General features: G+C 59.7%; 1 protein-coding gene across 5 annotated transcripts in view; it reads right to left on the reverse strand.

Annotated features, from left to right (window-relative positions):
* TBC1D16 (TBC1 domain family member 16) overlaps positions 1-22,763 on the reverse strand; it is a 76,083-nt gene that overhangs the window by 31,800 nt on the left and 21,520 nt on the right. The window contains exon 1 of one of the 5 annotated variants that reach the window (XM_041725495.1): positions 4,974-5,150. The exons of 3 other annotated variants lie outside the window; for them this stretch is intronic. The gene's annotated coding sequence lies outside the window, so the exon portion shown is untranslated. Of the gene's footprint in view, positions 1-4,884; positions 5,151-22,763 lie in introns of those variants that run through there. One more of the 5 variants, XM_041725496.1, reaches the window with a different exon arrangement.

Genomic DNA, 22,763 nt, shown 5'->3' on the forward strand with positions numbered 1-22,763 from the left:
ACCAATCCTGGCCTGGCGCCTTCACCAGCCTGAGGCCTCGGGCCAGCTACCCACGGCTGCTGGGCCTCAGTCTCCTCATCTGGGACATGTGGGTGGGAGAGACCCCGGGGACAGGGCTGGTGGATGCCCGTCAGGTGCAGCTTGCTGCCCGGCCCGCTGTGTGTGGCTACGGGACGGTCAGTCCAGGCAGGGCGCCCCTGCAACCCCGTATCACCTCCTTCCAAGGAAGGGCCTGGTCCCGGCCGCCCCCGCCCCTCGGCCTCTGCACACCTCTCTGTTCTTCGAATCTTCTGGAACCCAGCCGAACCCTCTGTGAGTGACGGGTCAGGGATGACCGGGCCGTCCCCTGTGCCCTGCACCCTGTCAGGGAGGGGACCTGGCCAGGGCTGTGTCAAGAGGAGGAGAGGCGGGGGCCTCGGAGTGTCTGACTCCACCGCCAGGGACTCGCCTTGCCTGAGCCCTCAGCCCTGCCCCGAGCCCTTTCCCAGCACGTGTGCCTCCCTGGGACGTGCTCCTGCCCCAGAGGGATGGCGCCTGCGCCCAGCAGGGCCCACACGGAGCAGGAGACGGGCAGGTGATAAGGGAGGCCTCGCCGCCTGCATCCTCCTCTCCGGCTGTAAAACGGAGCGGCCGCGCAGACGGGGCCCGGACTCTGCGGTGTGAGACCCCATTAGGCCGTCAAGTTCTGGCAGTTTCTAAGACGCACACTAAGCCGGCTGTTCCAAGCAAACCCGAAGGTACGTCCTGCCGTAACTGACACACGCACCCGTGCACACAAACACACACACATGCACACAGACAGGGCTGGATCAATCCACTCGCCGCGCTGGGCTCCCATCTGGTTTCTGCTGACCACGGCAGCCGTGGGGCCCGCTCTGGGGTTTGCTGGCAGGGCCCAGCCAGGCGGTGCACAGCGAGGACAGTCGGTGTCCCTCCCCGAGCAACCAGCCAGCGCACGAATCCCAGGTGATTGTGGCCCTTGGCGCTGCCTGCGTGAGCGTGACAAGCTCCCTGGAGGCTTCGGTGCCGGACAGCAGCGCAGGGGCCGGTCCTCCTAGGCTTAGAGTGTCGTTTTGGACGCGACCGCGGGTTTGCAGAGCAGAGGCCGGGCACATTCTGCAAGCCTAGTCCCTGGAACCTGCTGCGGCTGAGCTCGCCTGTCATCGGCCCGCACCCGAGGCCCGCCTGGCTCTTCCGTCCGGAGGGACACGGGAGCCGCGGGCCGCGGGAAGGCAGGCCGAGCCGGGCATCAATCACGGCTCGGCGCGCTGCTCGGAGCCGAGGGGGCAGCGTCTCTGTCTCTGTCCCTGACATCACGTGAGCGCGCGCGGGGCTAATTATGAAAGGCGTAAATCACGGGGAAGAAGGGAACAGGCGCATTATTCAGGTTTATTACCAACACAATTTAGGAAAAGATAACCGGGCCAGGCCTTGCTTCTCTTCCCTGCCAGCCCGGGGGGAGCGGCGCTGGGCTGGCCAGGGCGCGAGGCAGGCGGGAGAGAACGCACCGGTCCTCGCCGTGTGCTGTTTCTGTTTGCATCCCCCCCCCCCCCGAGTTGAATAGAATGACACCATCAGATTTCTAAGTAAAATTAAGAAGAATTTCATTTAAACAACCCGATCGGTCTCGTGAGGTTCCGAGCTTCCGTGCGTCAGATGCATTACAACTGTCACACACAGGTAAGACCCAGGACGTAGGGGGGATGCTGTGCGGGGCCTTTTCCACTTAACGTCATTATATGGTATTATTCATGATGGGCTGGAGACTCTGATGGCAGCAATCATTTGTTTTTCTTTTTCCCTTAAGGCATTTGCAAATATGCTTGGAAGCTAAGGGACGCTGGGTACATCTAATAAATAAAGCGAAATAATTAATAGCCCAAGCAGTCTGGAGACCACTCCTAGCGGCTCCCGAACCAGGCTTTTGAGGACCAGTTGTTCGGCTTCATTCCCGGCTGACTTCGTCCGTGAAACAGACTTGACTCAGAATAAGACGACAGAGATCTCTCCGAACCCCCCAAACAACGAGAAGCCGGGTTACACGTCTTCTCCTCCCAGAAATTACAGGAATTTAGTTCAGGCGAGAACATGAGACGGTTCTAAAGCGAAGTAGGCTCATTAGCTGCGAGTCCTCGGCCCGTTCGTGGCCTCACTGGGGAAGTTGTGTAAGCCCCCAGGAAAATACGGAGCGATGTGTGGCCCCCGGGGACCACCCTGGCAAGACCCCTGAGCAGCAGACAAAGGCGGAGGACACACGCCCATGGCGGGTCCCGGCACCCAGCCTCGACGGAGAGGGCGGGCACCCGCGGTGGCAGGCCCTGGCCCATTCCGCCCGCCAGCCTCGGGACCCCTTTGAGACAAAGCTGGAACACCATGCCGAGACCAACAATGTGACGCTGGAAGAGGACAGGGCAGGGGGCGGCGGGGAGGCCAGGAGACCTCGATGGGGACGGGAGGAAGCACGGGCTGCTCCGTGGCACGTTCTAAACAACCTGCAATAAAAAGATACCACGTTGGCCTTGCATGGTTCTCCTGCAAAAGTGCCCGGAGTGGGAGCAGCGGGGGCGCCTGGGAGTGTCTGACTCTTGGTTTTGGCTCAGGTCATGATCTCGGTGTCGTGGGGTCGAGCCCCGCGCCCAGCTCTGCGCTCAGCTCCAAGCCTGCTTCTGGTTCTCTGTCCCTCTCCCTCCTGCTCACTCTCTCTCTCAAATGAATCAATAAAATATTTTTTTTAAAAAAATGCCTGGGATGGGTCACCGGCCCTGAAACGTCCCCCTCCAATCTGTCGGGCCCCAAATCACACAGGTCTTGTGTCTTACCAGGAGCAGGGAGGGGCCTTCTTGTCCCCCCCCCCCCACACCTGTTGTTCCAGGAACTGCGCACACGCACTGGAAAGCCCGCCCCAGACTCCAGAACCAGCAGACGTAGAGGCCAGACTGCGTAAGAGGCTGACAAGGGAGTGAGTGAGCCGCAAGGAGCAGCCTCCGGGTGGGGATCGTCTGGGGGGGGGGGCCCTTCCCGTGCGTGGTGGGCTCCAGGGCCCAGCGTCTGGGGCTGACGGGGCCTAGGGGTCAACAAGTGACTCACTGTGGGTCCATTACACCCAAGACAGGAAACCCTCAGGCTTGCCTGACCCCCTGTGGTCACCCGCTCCCCGCCCCCACCCCGGGCCCTCTGGCTCCCAGCCTGGGTGCCGCTGGCGGCAGGCGAGTGGCTTGTAGGGACCCCTAGGGCGCCCCGGCCCGCCCCACGGCTCTGCAGAAACAGAACCATCACCGCCCAGGCTGGTGGTTTCCCGACATTTTCGGTGACGTTTCCCCTAGGCAATTTAAAAATGGAATGAATACTAATAATAATTTGACTAAATTTAGGTGTTCCCCTTAGGCATCTGATTAAATTTCATGAACTCCTTTTCAGGCTTTCAGCCCAAATTCATCTTCTCTCTGGGCGTCACGGCAAGGACTTCTTGACCATCGTTGGGTTCAGCGAGCTCCACCTGACGGGCTGCGACACCCCTCCCCAGGGGGACAAGACCATCGGAAGAGGTTTACGGTGGGGGGGGGGGGGCGAGAGTGGGGCTGGGTAGTGGGAGTCTGGAGTCTGGTTTGTCCAGAGAAGGAGCACGTGGTCACAGAAGCGCCTTCGAGATCCTGAGGCGGATCAGCTCAGGTTCCTCCACGGATGCTGAGGTGCAGGGAGTGGAAGGGACCAGCTGAGAAACACAGCGGGGTGGGCGGGGGCGGCGGCGGGGAGGGTGGAGCGTGGAGCCAGAACACTCTGGATCCCAAGCTCTGGGCTTGGAGTCACCCGGGGCGTCTCCTTCACTTCTGGGGTTGCTGTGAACCATCCCTGGGAGCCCCTACGGCGCGGACGGCAGGTCCTGGCGGGCTCTCCAACACAGGCCGTCCTGTGCCCACAGCACACTCAGAGCAGTGCCCCAGGGGCTGCACCCCGCCCCACCCAAGCCCGCAAACCGTGATAACAAACAATAAAATCACCTGCATTTTTTGATAGGGCCACTCATTTATATTCATTTAAATTCCATCCACATGCCTGACACCGCAAGCCTGAATTTCACATACACCACCTCCTCCACCAGTGATGTCAGCACCAGACTGGTCTTTGACTCTTTCCCCCGCTCCCTCCAACGCCCCCTACTCGCCTCCTGTTTCTTCATCCCCTGGGCCTGGTTCCAGGTTGACCAACAGCATTCTTTGGCGCCGGGCCACTGCTTGGCTTGGCTCGGGGTATTTAAGGCAAACCAGGGTTGGGACATGGGCCGACAGAGCATTCTCAGAGCAAAACGTCTATTCGCGAACCTGGGGAGCTCGGAGAGGCCGCTCCTGGGGGCGGCGCGGCCTCCTCCGTCGGCCTGACACCAAAGCTCACGGCCCTCCAAGGTGGCTCACGGGTAGAAGGGATAAAGATGCCAGCACGGGATGGGTGGCCGACCCGGGGGGCCTCCCCTGCCTCTTGGTCTCCACGAAGAGCCAAAATGGTCCTCGGAGGAGGTCTTGGGGACCCTCGCGCGAGGGCCAAGAGCATCTTCTCTCTGCCGTGCTCTTCCATAACACCCACCAAGACCCCAGGAGATAAATGGGCCGATGTTGGTTTTTTTTATTCACAAGAGAAGAAACAAGGTGAGTCAACACACAGAACTACCTCCAGAGGCGTCAGTCATAAGGAAACGCAAACGAACACGGCTTTTAAGTGCCTGAACCGGGGTTATTTCCAGGGGAAGCTGGGAGGTCTGCAATCCGCAGGCACCGCCTCCCACCCGAGGCAAAGTGGCCCGGCAAATCCCTGCCCCTCTCAGGAGTTCTTTAAAGCGAAAAGGAATGTGCTTGTCACGGATTTGGACACTCAGAAGTGGGTAAAGCAAACCTGGGAAGTCTCCCGTTCCTTTATCAGCCTGAGCCCAGATTCGACCCCGCTCCTCCCTGGTAGGCTCCGGGGGTGCTCCACGCGCAGACCTGTTACGGCGGAAACGGGATCACACTGTCAGCGCTGCGTCACCGCTGGATGTTTCCATGACCGCACCGTGGCCTTTGTCCTATCAGTATGCTGGGTTGGCCAGACCTCTTCCAAAGGGCTGCCTTATTTTTTTTTTTAAGATTTTATTTATTTATTCACGAGAGACAGAGAGAGGCAGAGACACAGGCGGAGGGAGGAGCAGGCTCCATGCAGGGAGCCCGATGTGGGACTCGATCCCGGGATCCTGGGGTCACGACCTGAGCCGAAGGCAGCCGCTCCACCGCGGAGCCACCCGGGCGCCCCTTAAGCACTGCTTCAGGCTCCGTGTATTTCTTTAAACATTCTCTATAGACAAAGACTTGAGATGTTTCCCTTTTTGGTTTTGTTTTGTTTGTGAGATAAACGGTATCACGTCCACCTTCTCTGTGCGCGCCTGTGTGCATACACGTGTCCGCGTTAAACCCGTGTGCACGCACGAAACGATGCAGGGAACCTCCGCGTGTCTGCGCGTGGCACGCATACGTGTACCTTTGTGCGCGGCTGTCTGTCTGTCCACCACCAAGGCTCAAACCTCTAAAGCCCCACTGGCAACGTGTCTCAAGAACCGAAAACGCTCCCCTCTCTGATTCCGTTTCTGGAGGAATGATCCTATCTGTGCCCGAGCACCGCGCACAGGCGCCCTCACGGGGCCTGCAGAGAGCCAGAGACGAGGGCACGTCCCCGAGAGGCGTGTGGTCAAGTGAAACGTCACACATCTACCCAAAGGATACCAGGCAGGCGTTAAAAATGACTGCAGGTGGGAGGACGCGGAGTCAGGGCGGGAATTGCAAAGAGCAGGACGCAGCTCCCGCAGTCCTGGGGCAGGCGTGTGGCCTGCCCGCCGCCCGGGGCAGACAACCAGCGCCACCTGTGACGTGGGGGCCGCGTGTCCCCCCGCCCGCCCCGCGGGGGTTTGCTCTCCACACCACAGACGGTGCAGAATTGCTGCCACAGCGCTGTTCCCAGAGGAAAACCCCAAAGACAGACCGGACGGGGATCAACAGGCTCACGGATGACCAGAAACAGGCAAAGCGTGGACGCCGGCGCCACGTCCACGTTGGACACAGGCATGAGCGGCACCAGCCTGGTCACACGCACCACAGAGGACGGGGACGTCTCAAAATGCTCAAAATCACACGGACGATAGGCGACGTGGCTGGTAAGGGCGCCCCTAGGTGGGGAGCCCACTGCGGAGAAGACAATGCACGTGGCTGCAGAAGGTGGCCCCTCCCGGACATGGGGGTGCCGCCGGGGTGGCCCTGGGGGTTCCAGTCCACGTGGGGGCTGACAGGCTCACGCAACTATGATGCTGCACCTTGACACAGGCCGCACGTACTTCTTGCAGGTATCACATGTGACGAAATTTTAAGTTATTTTTAATAATTATTAAATATTATTAAACATATTATATAATATAATATATAGTATATAATATAATATAATATAATATATAATATACAGTATATAATATATAACATATTTAAAATTATAGCATATTTTTAATAACTTATAATATATTTATATGTTACGAATGCATATTATTTAATAATTATTAAATGTTAATTATTAATATTTAATAATTATTATTTTAAAAGCCAAGAGACCAAATTTCACAAACAGCGTGTCTACAGCTCTGTAAAATAACACAGGCATCAGAAACACACGAATAAGGAATAACGGCAAGGAGGGAGGAAACACACCCAAACATCCGCAGGGGCTGCAATAGGTGGTGGGTCGTAGGTGAGAGCTCATACGCCCCCCCTTTCTGAAATTACTTTGGTGAGCTTTTATAATTTAAAAAAAAAAAAAACAAACCCTCCAAATCAGGAAAAAACATCAAAGGCAAAGAAACCCAAACAAACAACAAAAACCCAAAACAAAGCAAAAAAAAAAAAAAAAAAAAAAAAAGAAAGCCTACCCCTCTACAAACAAACAAAAAAATGACCCCGGGCTGCCCGCAGTTTGAATGGGGAAATAAAACAAAAAGGTCAAATGATCATCAACACTTAGAGGACACGGAGGCAATCCCGAGGTCTCCTCGCCCTCCTGGGCCCCCCCCCCCGCCCGGCTCCCCCCTCCTTGCCCCGCACACCTAGCCGTGTTCTCCGGCCTCCGACACCTGCACCCCCGCTGCCAGAGCAGATCACCCCCGACCCGGTGCCTTCAAACAACAGAAATTTATCCTCCTGCAGCCCTGGGGGGCCAGCGTCCTACCATCGAGGTGTCCACAGGGCTGCGCCTCCCTCGATGGGGGCTTCCCGCCTCGCCTCTCGGGCAGCCTTGGTGTCCTTGGCTTGTAGACACATCCCCCCGACCCCTGCCTCTGTCCCCGCCTGACCTTCCTCCCTGAGTCTGTCTGTGGCCTTTTCTGTGTCTTACAAGGACACCCACCCTGGGACCCACCCCGATCCCGCGTGGACTCATTCTGATGCTCAGCTCCATCTGCTACTACCCTCCGAGTAAGATTGCAGCGGAGGTTTGGGGTGGACCTGAATTCCGGGGGGAACACCATGCAACCCCCGACAGACGCAGTTCCCAGTAACCGGAGACACATTTAAGCACCACTCGCGACGGGGAGAGGGGGCCGCGTGCATGAGGTAGGAGAGCCACTCGGGGCCCAGTCCCTGCCCCGTCCCGTCTCCGAGGGGCCCGCGCCTGGGGACGTGGCCGGTCCTTCCGGTGAGCCGTGTCTGCTCTGTCCACCCACCCGCCCCGGGAGCGCCCCGGGAGCACCGGCCCTGGCTGGCTGAGTGGGGCCCGGAGGGGAGATGCCAGCAGGCCCGGCTGCCCTCGCCCTGCGGCGGCCGCTCCCCGGTCACCTCCTCCATTTGCTTTCAGACGTGCATTTCCCATCGTAAACTGTGCTAAATGCTATTTAGTAGCTAATTAACTTTCTGTGTGAAGACCTCTCTAATTGCACACTCCCCCCTCCGCCCGGGTCCTCGGGGGACGCGGAGCTGTCCTGGGCATTTGTTCTGCTCACTCTCACCTCCCAGGCACAACTTCCAGCCCGACAACGGGCTGCCAATCAAGGCGGCAGAGGTCAAGGGGGACCAAATTAGGAGTCCTCGGTTACTGCCAAACTTGCTTGGCGAAGCTTAATTTAAATAGAAAGCAAAAAGGTTATGGAAAATAATTTTTCCCAGTGAAACTCTTTGCCAGGCGGCAGAAGGGGTGTCGTCCTCTGCTCCCTGGAACGGCTGACTTCTTCCTTGAAACGTTCTGACTAGAGTCTGTTTATATTTTGACTGCGCTCGCATCTGCCATCCATCAAACAGAGAGATAATCAGAAAAGAAAAGTGTTTGATTAACACTTGGATAAATCACTGCGAGGCCAGCTACGGCCTGGTGCCCAGTGCACGAGAGGCGGGGAGCCAAGGTGCACGTGTGGCCCGCGCCCACCCAGTCTGGGTCAAGAGCCACGGCCGGCTCCATTCACTGGCCTCAGACCCGGTGTCTCTAGGACACGCTGGGCACGTCTGTGCTTGCTTCATAAGTGCAAGGAGGTCTCTGGCCATCCTCTGACCCACGGTGATGCTTTTGATGGACACAAATGCAGTTTGGAATCAGAACCTAGGAGCAGATGCACGCATCCTGCATTCTCCAACCCCCCTAGGACATTTTGGGGGGGCCCTGCCTGCACAGCATCCTTGTAAAGTCTCCTTACCCCAAGCCCTCCCTCGGCAAAGAGAATAGAAGGGGACAGACGCTTCCCCCGACCAAGGTGTCTTCCATCCTGGAAGGCAGAGGCGCTGAGCGGCCACACCTGGCTTGGAAGGATGAATGGCCGGGGCGTGTCACCCCACGGTGCCCGAGACGCCCTATTCCTTGCCTCCTCCTGAAGGGTGGGGCTGCCCCCGTGAGTGCATGGGTTTAATCTTGGAAACCGAAACCCCACAGCTGGGTTTTCCATTTCACTAGCAAAGGCCCAGCAGACCTGACCCTCCAGGGGGTGTGGCTGAGCCCTATGCCCCACGTCTCCCATAGGACACGTCACCTCTGTTGGGCCGGTGGGCAGGGGGCTCTGGCCAAGTGAGAAGCCTGCAGCCGGAGCAGCGTCTGAGGCCCCTCCCTGGGCAAGCGGGGCAGTGGTGGTGGGGGCCCCCACCCCGGGGCTGCACTGATCATGGCCTCTGGGACCAGCTGCATTTGCGGTCAGCTGTACCCTCTTGCCCTGTGGTCTCTCCCTTCCCGCAGCGGCCTTGGAACAAAGTCCCCTGGGATATATTTTGTGCCCACAGACGGTCCTGGACGTGAGGTAGGGCCCGGGCATCTCCAGAAGGGCAGGCCCGGATCCGTCATGGGAATGTGGCCAGTATCATTGCCCAAGGCAGAGCTGGGCCTCCAGCCAGGAGCATCTTTCCAGGCTGTGACCCCAACCCCAGGTGACACAGGGAATTGTTTCATAATATCTGTATGGATGTGGGTGAGGAGCAAACATTTCCTCAAGGAGGTTATTTTTAAAACAGAATAAACAGGTGCAGGAATGTGCCCAGCGATCAAGAACCAGCACTCTTCCTCCACCCCTGGAGGCGTCCCTGGGAAGTGCGCTTCCCTTCCAGCTTTCGAACCTGGCCTCACCCCTCTGGGAGCCCTCGGAGGTCCTGGAAGCTATGCCAGGGCGAGATCTGCAGGGGAAACTCCTCAACTTGGGAAAAACTAGCCCAGCAATTCTGAAAGGGATTAAAAAAAAAAAAAAAGAAAGAAAGAAAAGAAAAAATGAAATCGGAAAGAATGAGAGGATTTGAAATATTTTCTTTGGACTCAAAAGATAGTGAAGCTTGTCTCCCTGAAACTTTTTGCATGCACATGTGTGTGCATATGTATATGTGTGTGTACGTGTGTGCTGGGTATACACCGTGTGTGCCCGTGCATGTCACATGTGTGTTTGCGTGCACATGTGCATGTATCTGCACACACATGTGCCTTGTGTCCATGTGTGCATGTGTGGGGTCATGTGTACATGTGTGTGCCATGTGCATATGTGCACACATGTACATGTATCTGCACACACGTGCCTGTGCGCCTGTGTGTGCAGCACGTAGGCATGTGCACATGTGTATGTGCCACGTGCATATGTGTGCATATATCTGCACATACATGTGCCTGCATGCCCGTGTGTGCATTGTGGTATGTAGACATGTGTGCACACGTGTGCATGTGTGTATGTGTGCAGGTATGTGCGTGTGTGCCTATGAATACATGGAATCCCCTTGGGGATCCCGCCCAAGGCACAAGGATCAGGAAGCAGGGCAAGGTGTCACGCACACCCGGACATTGTCACATTTATTTACTTTGAACGTTTTCCCCTGACATCTACAGGGAAGCGCTGGCCTGGCCGTGGCCCTGGGCATCTCGGCGAGTGGGCATTTGTCCCGTCTTGTGTGTTCTTTCCAAAGTCACATCACAAAGCACCACCACCACCCAAAGGAGTCGCCCCAGCTCACGGGCCCCCTCCCTGGTTCCAGCAACACTTGTGGCCGATTTGCCCAAACTGGACACAGGCTCCCTTTATCAACCACAGAGCTTTGCGTTAAACCCAAACGTGCACAGCCAGCTCCGCCGGCACGTTACCAAGGGGCACGGCGGGCACGACCGGGACGGGGCTCCACGCCTCGGATGTGCCCAACTGTGACACGGCGGCAGAACGTCAGACACCGCACAGCTGGCCGCACCCTGCTCCGCCGGCCGGGGCTTCTGCTGAATCTAAACTCCTGCGTTTTGTACCAAAGGGTTTTATCAGCGCGCACCGGCCGTTCAAAAGCAACTCCAACACAGGGGGGACAAAACCCAGATCGTTAACTTTAGGGGCGAAGGGCATTTTTCTGGAAGGTTCTATGCACAGGACATTGGTCCTTTAAGTAGTAATGAGCTACAAAGCAAAACTCAGTGGTCCCCTGCTTGTTTTGTTGGTCAAAGCCTGAGGGGGGAAAAAAAAATCAAAGCCTCGTTCTGCCCAGTACAGCGAAGCCTGTCCCGGCCAGCCCCGCTCGAAGCCCTTCCACCAGTAAAGGAGGAAGAGGTTTCCCCAAAGGACGTTTCTTAAATGGGAAATAAAGAGCAGAGCGGTCAGTAGGGACATCTTTCTACTTTGTCTATTGTACAAACCCGAACTCAGTGTGAGAGGCCAGGGATCAGCGACCTGCCATCCCGCTCAGAGGTGGCATTCGGGGGAGCAGGGGGGCCCTGAGGGATCCCCAGATGTCAGGGTAGGGGGTTCTGAGGCCCTGACAGGCAGCGCTGTTTTTCCCCGATGGAAAAGCACCGAGAGCCAGGAATGAATGAATTTTGCTAAGTAACCGGAGCGGGGTCCCTGGAGCCGGGTCACCTGCCAGGCTCTGCTCAGGGGTCGCCCTAGACAGGCGCTTCACACGCCCAGGGCCTCCTTCACTGGTTACCTACTGGGCTGGGGAGCAGGGTGGGGCTGTGCCAGCTGTGTCACCTCTAACCGCGCGGCTCTGAGCAAAAGCCAGCTTTCGGCGCTGAGCCTGGGTGACAGCGATGCCACTGACGCAGCACAGCGCTAGATCACCTCGAGGGTGAGAAGACATATGGGGGTTTCTGCGCGCCATAGACAAAGTCCTAATAAGCGCCCCATGTCTTTGCCCTCCCTCCCCAGAGCCCTCCGCGGCCAAGGGCCTTTGCCGAGTTCGGAGCTGTCTTCCAGGCTTCTCCCCGTGTGGGCGAGTCTGAACAGGCTCTGTCTGCCGCGTGGCCCTGTATGGCAGCGCGGATGGGTGCTGAGTCACCACGGGTTCGGGCTCCCAGCTGGGCCACCCCATGAACCATAACCCCAGGCATGGGCCCCAGGGACGACCTGAGGTCCTCACTGCGGGCTCCTGCGAGGTCAGGGAGGCTGGCCTTTTCAGGGCAGGTTAGGGTTGAACTTTAACATCTGCCAGACCCAAAGGTCACACCATGGAGTGGCTGGTTCTGGACCCTGACTTTGGAAACACCCACAATGGGTCAAATGCATCCAGATCCCGGGAAGAGGGCAGGCGTGCCCTGCAAGGAGGTGGGGCGCCCACTCAGGTATCTCCGCTGCAACCTGCACCCCATCCCCTGCTGCTTTGAACCAGAGCAAGAGGGAGAGCGGGTTGGGCCCCTGGTCGTGACCACAGCAAGGCCCAGCCGTACTCTCCTGGGGTGCCCGGGAGGGAGGTCGTGTCAGGGAGCCGACCCCAGGCCTGTGGACGCCTCCCTTCTGCTATAGGCCCAGTGCTCACACCCAGAAGGGTCAGTTCCCCAGTGTCCAGAAGCCTGGGGGAGAACCTATTTTTCCAAGTTCTGGAAAATGGGAAGGTGGTTTCTATGCCCTGATATAACCCAACACGGCTCCTGGAGCTTCCACCGGGCTCTCCTGCCCCGCAGAGTCTCCTGGGAGAACCAGCGTCCAGGGCCCAGCTCCTGACTTCTCTCCAAGCTGCCCTCGATCAGGACCGAGCAAGCTGCGTTGAGAGCGGGCGTCCGTCTCCCGGGGCAGGCAGCCCGCGCCGCCGTCGGACTCTCCTTCCCGGCCGAGCGGCCCCCGAGCCCACAGCCAGCAGCCCTGCGGCTCCCGGTGCCCGACGTCCAGGCCCATCGCTGGGGCGGCGGACAGTCCAAGCTTCATCCAAAACACTGGTTCTCAAAGGGCTGGGAAGACGCACCGCCGGGTGGCTTCTCGCAGCCCAGGGACCCTGCTGACCTCAAGCGCATCCTTCTCTCTCCCATTGTGGCAAAATACAACATAAAATTGACCACTTGGGCCCCTTTTAAGGGTCTAGTTCCGTGTCATTGAGCACATTCACTCTGCTGTGCGACCATCACCACCGGAGCGTTGTCATCGTCCCAAACTGACACTCTGTCCCCATTAAACGCCAACTCCCCACGCCCTTCCCTAGCCGCCGGTGACCCCTGTTCATTTATGGGGACTCTCTGTCCCCATAAATGATAATTCTAGGAGCCCCGTGTAAGAGGGATCCTCCAGGACTGGTGTTTTTATTCAGTGGTTTACTTCACGGAGCACCGCGTCCTCAACCTCCATCCGTGTCGTAGCAGGTGTCGGGATGTCCTTCCTTCTCAAGGCTGAGTAACAGGCCCTGTGCGGACGGGCCCCATTTAGTTCATCCGTCCATCCATCTGCCGATGGACACTGGGGTTGCTCCCAGCTTTTGGCGATGGTGAGTAATGTGGCTGTGAACACGGGTGTGCACAAATACTAGTTTGAGTCCCTGCTTTCAATCCTTTGGGGGGGCGTCTCCTCCTTATTCTCTAGTCTTTATCATGCCCCGGGGGCAGCAGGTCCACATGTGTCCAGCGGGTCTGGGCAGTGGGAAGGACGAGAACCGGCTGCATCCCTGTGTGCTTGCATCCAGCTGGCCACTCCCGGGTCGGAGAGCAGCGAGGTGCCCAGGCCCAGCCTGTCTAGAACCTGTCTGGTCCCCGGGGAGGCCGTGGTCAGCCTGACGAGGGTGGGGGGTGGTCCTGCTGGCAACTCTCTACCCACATCACACCCAGAGAGAGGAGGTGGAAAGTCAGTGCAGCCACTGCAGCCAGAGAGGAGGGAGCATCCTGCGTCCCAGGGTTGGGGGTGCCCGGCCTGGCTCTGAGCTTGCGCCCCCACCCCCTGCCCCGGTGGCCATGCCTGCAGGCACTGGCTGGTTCCCATCCTCACTAAGAGGGGCTTTGCAAACCGGCCCAGGAGGAGGGAGCGAGGAGTGGCCGCCACAAAGCGGGGGCGGGGGGGAGGCCCCCAGGACGTCCAAGGGCCCCCCCAGCCCGCCCTGGGGGGCAGCGGCAGACGGGGTGTGGGAGTCGGGGCGGGGCCGGGAAGCGGGCGGCGCCGCGGGCCGGGACACCCCTGGCTGATCTGGAGGAAGCCTGCCATCTGCTGGGCGCGCGGAGGTCCCTCCCGCAGCCGAGGTGCCACCGCCGGGAAAATGGAGTTTCGGGGGGCCTTGTCCTCCGGGGCTGGCGGGGCGGCGGGGGGGGGGGGGGCGAGAGCCGCTCAGCCCTGAGGCCCAGCCAGGCCTGATCCTGTGGCCCCGGGGCCGCGGCAGCTCTGCCCAGAGCCGGGCTGGTGGCCCCTGCAGCCCACGGGCACGTCTGTCCCCCGTGTCCCCCCCAACCGGGGCCGGGGCTGCGGGGAAGCACGCTCCTCGCTCGCCCGCCCGACAAAGACGCCTCTCTGCAGGCCCCCCTGGCGCTGCGGGGCGCACAATGCGCCCTTTCACCCTAGGTGGCTCCCGTGGAGCGTGGCGACCTCCCTGGGGTGCCCGGCTGGCTGCTGGCCCTGCACTTCGCTGCTGCTGCTCGCGGTTTGGAAGCTCAAGGAACTGTCACTTGCAACTACTGTCAGGGAGACTTCCCAGACGTGACGACCACGTTTGTCATGTTGCCCTTACCCGCAGGGGAAAGCCCAGGAGCCTCTGTCTGTCCACACTCTTCCAAAAGGGGGTCCATGAGCCCCATTAGATGGTGGCCACTGGATGGCCAGAATGGGGAGCCCGGGGAGCCTGCAGCGAGCCTGCTGTCACTCGACACCCTTCCCGGCAGCCCGGCAGCCCGGCAGCCCGCCAGGCTCGGAGAGGGACCGTAGCTACCAAAAATAATCCTTCCAGTGTTTAAATATTTACAGAAACAAGACGGACCCTGGTGCCTTTACCATCTATAGAGTCCGGCCCTAAATGCCAGCCCTGGGGCTTCTGGGAGAGGCCACACAGACCCCACCCTCCACCCCCTCTGCTGGGTCAGGGTCTTACTTACCCCCCACCTCCATGACGTGTTCGGGTTCCCTCCAGGGACCCACAAGACAGCCACTTCCAGCTTCTGACTCCCACGTTACCCGACCCTGGCAGGCACCTCCTTCCGTTAGCCCCTCAGGACAGGCCCCTCCTGGTTGAAAAGGTTTGCACCCCATTTTGGAGATTGTCAAAATTAAATGGAAGAGGACAGAGGTGGGCCATCTAACCCTTGGGCCGGGGACCCCAGGATGAGACAAGGTTCAGGGGGCTCCCAGACGTGGTTCTCAGGACCTCAAGGTCACGTAGGGGCCACTCCCCATGATGGCCTCGTGGACGCGTTGGTCACCGTGCCCACTGTGTGGAGGAGAAAGGTGGGCAGTGAGGGTAGGGACTTGCCAGGGCACGTGGCCAAGCGGAGCCAGGATGTGACCAGCGGTGGGGCTCCAGGGCCGCCAGGCTCAGGGACCATCTGCATCACCGCCTGCGGCTAAGGGAGGCCAGGGGCTTGCTCTAGGCCACCTGCTGGCACCAGCATCCAGGCCTCTGCTCTCAAAGGGCAGCCAGTGTGGACCAGTGTGGCTGGGGGCTCCACCTGCCCCGGATCCTCAGGGAAACCATCCTTTCAGATTCCCTGAAGCAAGGAAGCATGTTGTGGGTACAGGTGGAGGGGCTTCCGGGGGCCCTTTGCCCCTGTACACCACAAGGATTTGAGGAACACTGAACAGAAAACCCAAGTGAAAATGCCCTTTCTGTTTACCCTGCTGGGAACGAATGTTAAGGCAAACAGAGTGGGTAGGAGAACATTTCAATCAAAAGATCAAGGTCAGGGGCGGCTCAGTTGGTGAAGCGACTCTTGATTTTGAATCGGGTCATGATCTCAGAGGTGCGAGGTCGAGCCCCGTGTCGGGGTCCATGCTCTGCGGGGAGCCTGCTTTGGATGCTCTCTCTCTCCCTCTCTCCCTTTGCCTCTCCTCCTGCTCTCTCTCTCTCTCTAAAATAAATCAACCTTAAAAAAAAAAAAAAGGTCATTTGCCCCCGCTTCTCAATTTTAGGGAGAATTTCATCCGTATTGGGTTACATTGCAACAGCCAGGCTCAGGTCCCCAAAGACAGAGCGTGGCTCCCCGTGTCACCTGGAGCGTGTCTCCTCCCACGTCACCGCCTCTGTGACCTCACGCTTATATCTCTCAGAGGCTGATGCGGGCCTTGGGCCCTGCAGGGCCCCCACCAGGGCTGCTGATGTAACCCCCAGGCGCCCCCGGGGACTCGGGCTTCCTGCTCCTGAAGGCGGCTCCACGCAGTCGGAGCAGAAGAGCTCCCCGGAGAGCATCCCCGCGGCCCTAGTGCAACAAATCATCCAGGGTTGCATCAAGGACCCCCAGAGGGGCTGTCGTGGTTTGTGAGCTGAGCAGAGAAGGACAACAGTTTCATTTTCCTGTCCTTTGACATGCCCTCCTGCAGCGGGAGCACTGAGTCCCCAGGGAACCAGTGCTGCCTCTCCTGGATGCCGGACTTGCTTCTTTTCCGTTCTGGAGGGAAGGATGCACTTCTTTCCCCGCTGTCCGACAGCTTTAATAGAAAGAGGCCAGCCTGCTGCTAAAGAGCTGACGGTGGGACGCCTGGGTGGCTCAGCGGTTGAGCATCTGCCTTTGTCTCTGGAACTCCAGGATCGAGTCCCACGTCGGGATCCCCGCAGGGAGCCTGCTTCTCCCTCTGCCTGTGTCTCTGCCTCTCTCTCTCTGTGTCTCTCATGAATAAATAAATAAAATCTTAAAAAAAAAATAAAGAGCTGACAGTCCTTTGGAGGATGGTCAGCAACCACATGACTTCAAGGGGACCCACCACCAGGTGCAATTGCTTCCTTGGGTGACACCCTTGGTGGGGGACCTCCGGAATCCCTGCTCAGAGCCAGGGAGGGGCAGGTCTGCAGAACGTCCCTAGCAGGGAGGGTCCCCAGCAGAACACTCTCCAGACCTCCTCCTAGGAGCGGCCCAACTGTCATGGACAAAGGGAGAGGGGAGGTCCAGGGGGCAAAGGGCTGCCCAGAGAAACCTAAACACGACGAGGAGGACACCAAGGGCAGCTGGCCGATGCGGTGGTCGCAATGCCCACGGGGCATCAAGCACGTGAAGGATGGCGAGTCCACACAGACATGTGTTCTACGGGACAAGCGCACAGCGGGCTTCCCAAGACGCCAGTACGAAGGCGGAACGCAAGCACTTCTTACCAATAGCCTGACATTGATGACGTGTCTCGGTGGTGAAGTCTGGGCCACCTCTGGATCACAGTTAAATTAGTTTGACGTGCCTCCGTTTCACTTCTTAAAAGGTGGCTATTAGACCCTGTGCAAGTATGTCCAACCGGTTTTTTGCAAAGATGCAAAAGCCATTTGATGTCAGGGTGATCTCGGGGGTGCTGAGCTGGCCCATGATGAGAGCAGCTCCGTGTCTCGGGGGCGCTGGCGGCGACGCCAAGCTACTCGGGGAACGCCACCACCCGGAGCTCTGCACCCACGTACCCACCCCATGGGTGCTTGCAAAACCGGCGAGACCCATGCAGTGTAGCCACCTCGACTTCCTGGCCTGGAAGGTGCACTGTGGTGTCAGGCAGGGTGCTGGCATTCGGGAGGCGGGCAGGCTGGAGGTTGTTCATGGACCTTCCCTCTACATTCTTTTTTTTTAATTAAAAAAAATTTTTTTTTAAAATTTATTACAGTCACACAAACAGAGAGAGAGAGAGAAAGGCAGAGACACAAGCAGAGGGAGAAGCAGGCTCCATGCACCGGGAGCCCCACATGGGATTCGATCCCGGGTCTCCAGGATCACGCCCCGGGCCAAAGGCAGGCGCTAAACCGCTGCGCCACCCAGGGATCCCTACATTCTTTTTTTTGTGACTTCCTATGACTCTACAGTTATTTCAAAACGAAGTGTTGGGACGCCCGGGGGGCTCAGGGGTTGCGCATCTGCCTTCGGTTCAGGGCGTGACCCCAGGGTCCTGGAATCGAGTCCCACGTTGGGCTCCCTGCAGGGAACTTGCTTTTCCCTCTGCCTGTGTCTCTGCCTCTCTCTTTGTGTCTCGCATGAGTAAATAAATAAAATCTTTTTAAAAAAGCGTTTAGAAACGAGACGTGTGTGGGCTCAACATTACATTTCCACGGGGCTGGGCTGGTTTGGACCAGCATCAGCCCACACGGCCCCCGTTGCCCTGTCCCTGTACAGCCCAACAGCAGAGAACTTGTTTTTATAAGATTTAATTTTTTTAGGGCAGTTTTCAGTTTACAGAAAAATCGAGTAGAGGGTTCCTAGAGATCTCCCCACACGTACGCACACGCGCACGCCCCTTCCCCGTTGCCGACCTCTTGTCGTAGCGGGCGCGCCTGGTATGACTGACAAGGAGCAGCCCATTACCGTGATGGGCCAAGGTCCAGGGCTCCCGTGGGTTCGTCCTGGTCTTGCGCACTCTATGGGGCCGGCGTCCCAGTCATCCAGAGGAGCCTGGCTCCTGGGCCTCCTCCGCGCCCCGTCCACGCCCTCCGGCCCCCAGCAGCCCCTGTCCTCTGTCGCCGCAGCCCTGCTTTCCCCCAGAACGTCGTCCGGCCGGAGCGCGCACAGCTCAGCACGGAGTCTTTTCGGACGCGGCGATACGCATTCCGGGCTCTTTAGGTCTTTTCGTGACTCGTCTCGAGCTCATTTCCTTTCAGCAACGACTACGGTCCCCCGTCTGGACGGACGGCGATTTCTCTGTGCGACCACCCGCTTGCTCCCGGGTTTCGGCAGTTAACGGCGGGGGCTGCTTGCTACAAGCACCCGCGTGCAGGTGTCTGTGTGAAGAACGGTCTGGAACGTTTTCTTCAATGTCGAAAAAAACCAAGAGGAGGGGAACAGTTCACGACACGTGAAAACGCCACGAATTTCAAATTCCGGGGTTCATACGTGAAGTTTTATTGGAAGCTGGCCACGCCCCATCCCGTACCTGCGGCTGGTGGCGGCCCCTGTGACCCGCGCAGGTGACCTGAGGTCGGCGCCTCCCTGCTCTCCCTGCAACGCGGTGAGAACCGCACCCGCCTGGGCGCCAGCACGCGTGTGCGGGGTCGAACGGCGTCCCCGAAATGCGTGTCCACCCAGGACCTCCTAATGTGACCGTCTCGGACGCAGGGTCTTCACAGAGGCGGGTGTCAGGGGTCTCCCGAGAGGCGGCCCCGGATTTAGGGCCGGCCCGATGTGCGACGCCCGGAGTCCTTACGAGAACAGGTGTCTGGGTGCTCAGAGGAGAAGGCCACGTGAGGACAGAAGCAGGGACGGACGGATGCCCCCCAAGGTGGGCAGACCTCAGAGGGGGTGCGGCCTGCAGACCCCTCCCTCTCGGGCTTCCAGCCTCCCGACTGGGAGAACCCATTTCCGTGGTTCTAAGCTGCCCGGTTCGTGCTCCGTCCCCGCAGCAGCCCCAGGACGGCGTCGCTGAGCACTCAGCGTTGGGCTGGCACGCCGTCGGGCGCCAGGCCAGCATCCCCGTCACGCGGACCCTGCGGGTGACCCACTGTGGCCTGCATCCTCTCTGGGTGCTTCCTTGGTCCCGGCGCCAGCCCCGCTTCACAGATGAGGACACACGGGGAGATGGAGCGCTGCCAAGGTCACAGCCAGGGGCAACGGGCGGGGGGGGGGCACAGGTTCACATCTGCTCTGACCACAGAGCTCGCCAGCCTCCGAGCCCTGCGGGACCCACAGGGCCTCGCCTGCCTGAGCCCGCCTGCCCCTTCCCTGCCCGGGGTTCTCAGGAGCCGGAGGCAGCTCCCGTGGCCGAGAGCAGGCAGCAGAGGGCACGTCCTCGGCCCTGGACACCCGCCAGGCTGCCCAGTCTGCCCGCCGGAGGCTGTGGCCTAGGCCATGGGGCTGGGACCCGCCGGCCGCCCTTGCTGAAGCAGCTTCTTCCAGAGCCCGGTGTCGGCCACTCCGGGCACGAGGAGCAGCTGGTGACTGCCACCTTGACTGTGGGGGGGGGGGGGCAGGAGGGAGGGAGGGACGCCGGCACGGAGCCTGCCGAGTGCTACAGAAACAGAAGACAAGATTAGTCTTAACGAAGCGCAGAACAGATTGCAGGGTGTCGGGAGATGGGATGTTTTAAAGAAATAAATCTCAGCTCCCGGTTACAGAAGCACAAACAAACCCAAACAACAGATCTTTGGAAGCTGCCAGCTTCCCGGCTGCCAGGCTGCTGCTGAGGGCCCAGGAGGGGCGAGGGCGGGTGTTCCCGGAGCATCTCCTCAGGGGCATCGGGGCGCCAGGGCGGACCCAGGGCTGAGCGCAGAGGAAGCTTCCGGAAACCTGGAGGGAGGGGATGCACCCCTTCTACCTCCCGCCACCCCGTCTCCCGCGAGCTCCTGGCCGCTCGCCTCCGCCTCTCCGGGACCCACTCCCGCCCGCGCACGGCATTCCACAGCTGCCCGGCAGACGGGCACCTCCTCCTGGGTGGCAGCCGCCCCCAGGCCTTCCCCAGCCCCAGGCAGCTCCAGTGCTGCTGGGGCGGCCGCCTGGGATGTCCCCTAGTGGAAAGAAAAGACATGGTCGCCTCGCCCGGAGGTTCCCCGTCCCCAGACCCCCTGGTCTGCCCAGGGTCACGGCCTTCCCGCCCCCTCCCCTGCACGGGCGCCCTGCGGCCTGGGGTGGATGCGCTGAAAAAGAACGGCCAGGCTATTTGTGAAAAAACCCGGGGCCTCACACCACCTCCCGCCCGGAGCTGGCTTAGGACCCCGGACGGCCCCCCCAGGCCCCTCGTGGCAGATCCCTGGCAGTGACAGCTCCAGGCGTTCAGACCCGGGCCACTGAGCCTGCCAGTTCCAGATCCTTCTGAGAGGCTGGGATTCTCGCCTCATTTCCGTCCCCTGTGCACGGGCCGGTTACACCGACGACGACGAGAGACATCAATAATTCAGCCTTTACGGCTGATAGCCTGGTGTCATGCGGCCTTCTCCTCCTAAAGGCAAAAAGCACTTAAGATGCCATTTATTTCCGCCTCGCGTCCTGCGGGGAGGGCCGCCCGGAGTGGGCAGGAGCGCCCCCGTCGCCGCCTCCTGCCTGTGGCGTCAGGCCCACCCGAGTCCCCGGGCGCCCCCGGAAACCAGCGCTGGGGGTGGGGGCACCTGGCCGCCTGCTCTTTTACCCCTTGTCTCCCAACAGAGAATCCGGGGGCCCTCGACGCCACCTGCACCCTCCCCACGAGGGCTGCGCCGCGGGGACAGGCACCGCCCGGCACGGAAGCTTCTCGCCTCGTGGGGCTATCAAAATTTAAATTTGTTGAGGACAAACAAAATTAAAAATCCAGCTGTTCAGTCTCAAGACGCCCATTTCCAGGGCTCGACAGCCACACGTGGCCAACGACTCCCGCCCGGGCAGCGTCGCCGCCGCGGAACCTTCTGGTGCGCGGCGCTGCCAAGACTCAGGAGAGCAGCAGCGCGAGGCGGCCGGTCGCAAGCACAGCTGAACGAGGCGCCCGGAGCCGTAGCCGCGCAGAGCGGCGGCGCGGGGAAGAGGGTCCTCTCCCCCTGCGGGCGGGCTGGGCCTTCGCGGCACTGGGGGCACCTCCCAGCTGAGGCGGCGAGGCCGGCGCACCGGGAAGAGCAAGAGGAAAGGCGGGAGGCAGGTGGGCATCCGCGCAGGGCAGACGAGCAGGACCCCAGGGGAGGTGGCCCAGCCGTCACCAGCCCCTGTCCCCGCCCCCCCGGGCCCCCCGCACGCCTAGACTCACGTCTGCACCTGCTGGACCACGGCACCAACGAAGCCACCGTGAGAGCCCCAGTTCTGCAACCTGCACGCCACCCTCCACGCGGGACGGCCGCCCTGACACACGCGGCAGGAACGACAAGAGGATCCAGGCAAAGAGGAAGCAGCAGCCCTTCCCCGGGGGCAGGAGCACAGCTCTGGGGACCCGGTGGCAGGTCATTAGCGTCGGTTTTGCTGGCAGGACCTCAGTTACTGGCGAGCCCCGGAGAGTGTTTTCGCTAACAGGCGTGCGGGCCAGGCCGGGGAAGGCCAGTCTGAGCTGGGCAGCAGTTTAACCGGCTATCTAGTTTTATTTATTTTTATTTTATTTTTTAAAATTTTTATTTATTTATGATAGTCACACACACAGAGAGAGAGAGGCAGAGACACAGGCAGAGGGAGAAGCAGGCTCCATGCAGGGAGCCCGACGTGGGATTCGATCCCGGGTCTCCAGGATCACGCCCTGGGCCAAAGGCAGGCGCCAAACCGCTGCGCCACCCAGGGATCCCAACCGGCTATCTAGTTTTAAAACGTGGTTATTTATTTTTAAAAGATTGTATTTATTTATTTGACAGAGCGAGAAAGAGAGCGAGCACACGTAGGCGGAGCTGCAGAGGGAGAGGCAGGCTTTCTGCTGAGCGGGGAGCCCGAAGCGGGACTCGATCCCAGGACCCCGAGATCACCACCTGAGCCGAAGGCTGATGCTTCACCGACGGAGCCCCCCAGGGGCCCCTAAAACTCGGTTTTTGTCCCATATGGCCACAGAACAACATTTTTGAAAACTGAAGACAAGTAAGACCTTACTCGTTATCACGATATGGTGACGTATCGCCGCCGGGTCCTCTCGACCTGTGCGGTCAGCACGGTGGCCACACGCGCCATTGAAATTTATATCCATCAACATCACGTAACATTAAAATGCAGGGCCTGAAGTCACAGCCGCCACATTCCCAGGGATCCCCGGCTGTGCGTGAGGCCAGGGGCCGCTGCGTCGAGGCACAGATCCGGGGTCTGGCCGGTGTGGCCTCCCCGCCCCACGAATCGGGGCCTTTTCATAGACTTTAATCAAAATGTGCACAGGACCTGCCCCCTGTTCTGCTGTCGAGACGCTGTGGTCTCCGTGTGAGCTCGGCCTCCCTACCGCACACTCCCACCTGCTGGCCCGGAGGTGGTCAGCAGTCGGGAGTCACGGACACTCGCAGAAATCGGGGGTGCCCCCCTCCTCAGGAAAATGCGCCCCCGTGAGCACACACACAAGAGGTGGCTATGGC

This window comes from Vulpes lagopus, chromosome 12 (genome assembly GCF_018345385.1).
Source record: "Vulpes lagopus strain Blue_001 chromosome 12, ASM1834538v1, whole genome shotgun sequence".
Lineage (NCBI taxonomy): Eukaryota > Metazoa > Chordata > Mammalia > Carnivora > Canidae > Vulpes > Vulpes lagopus.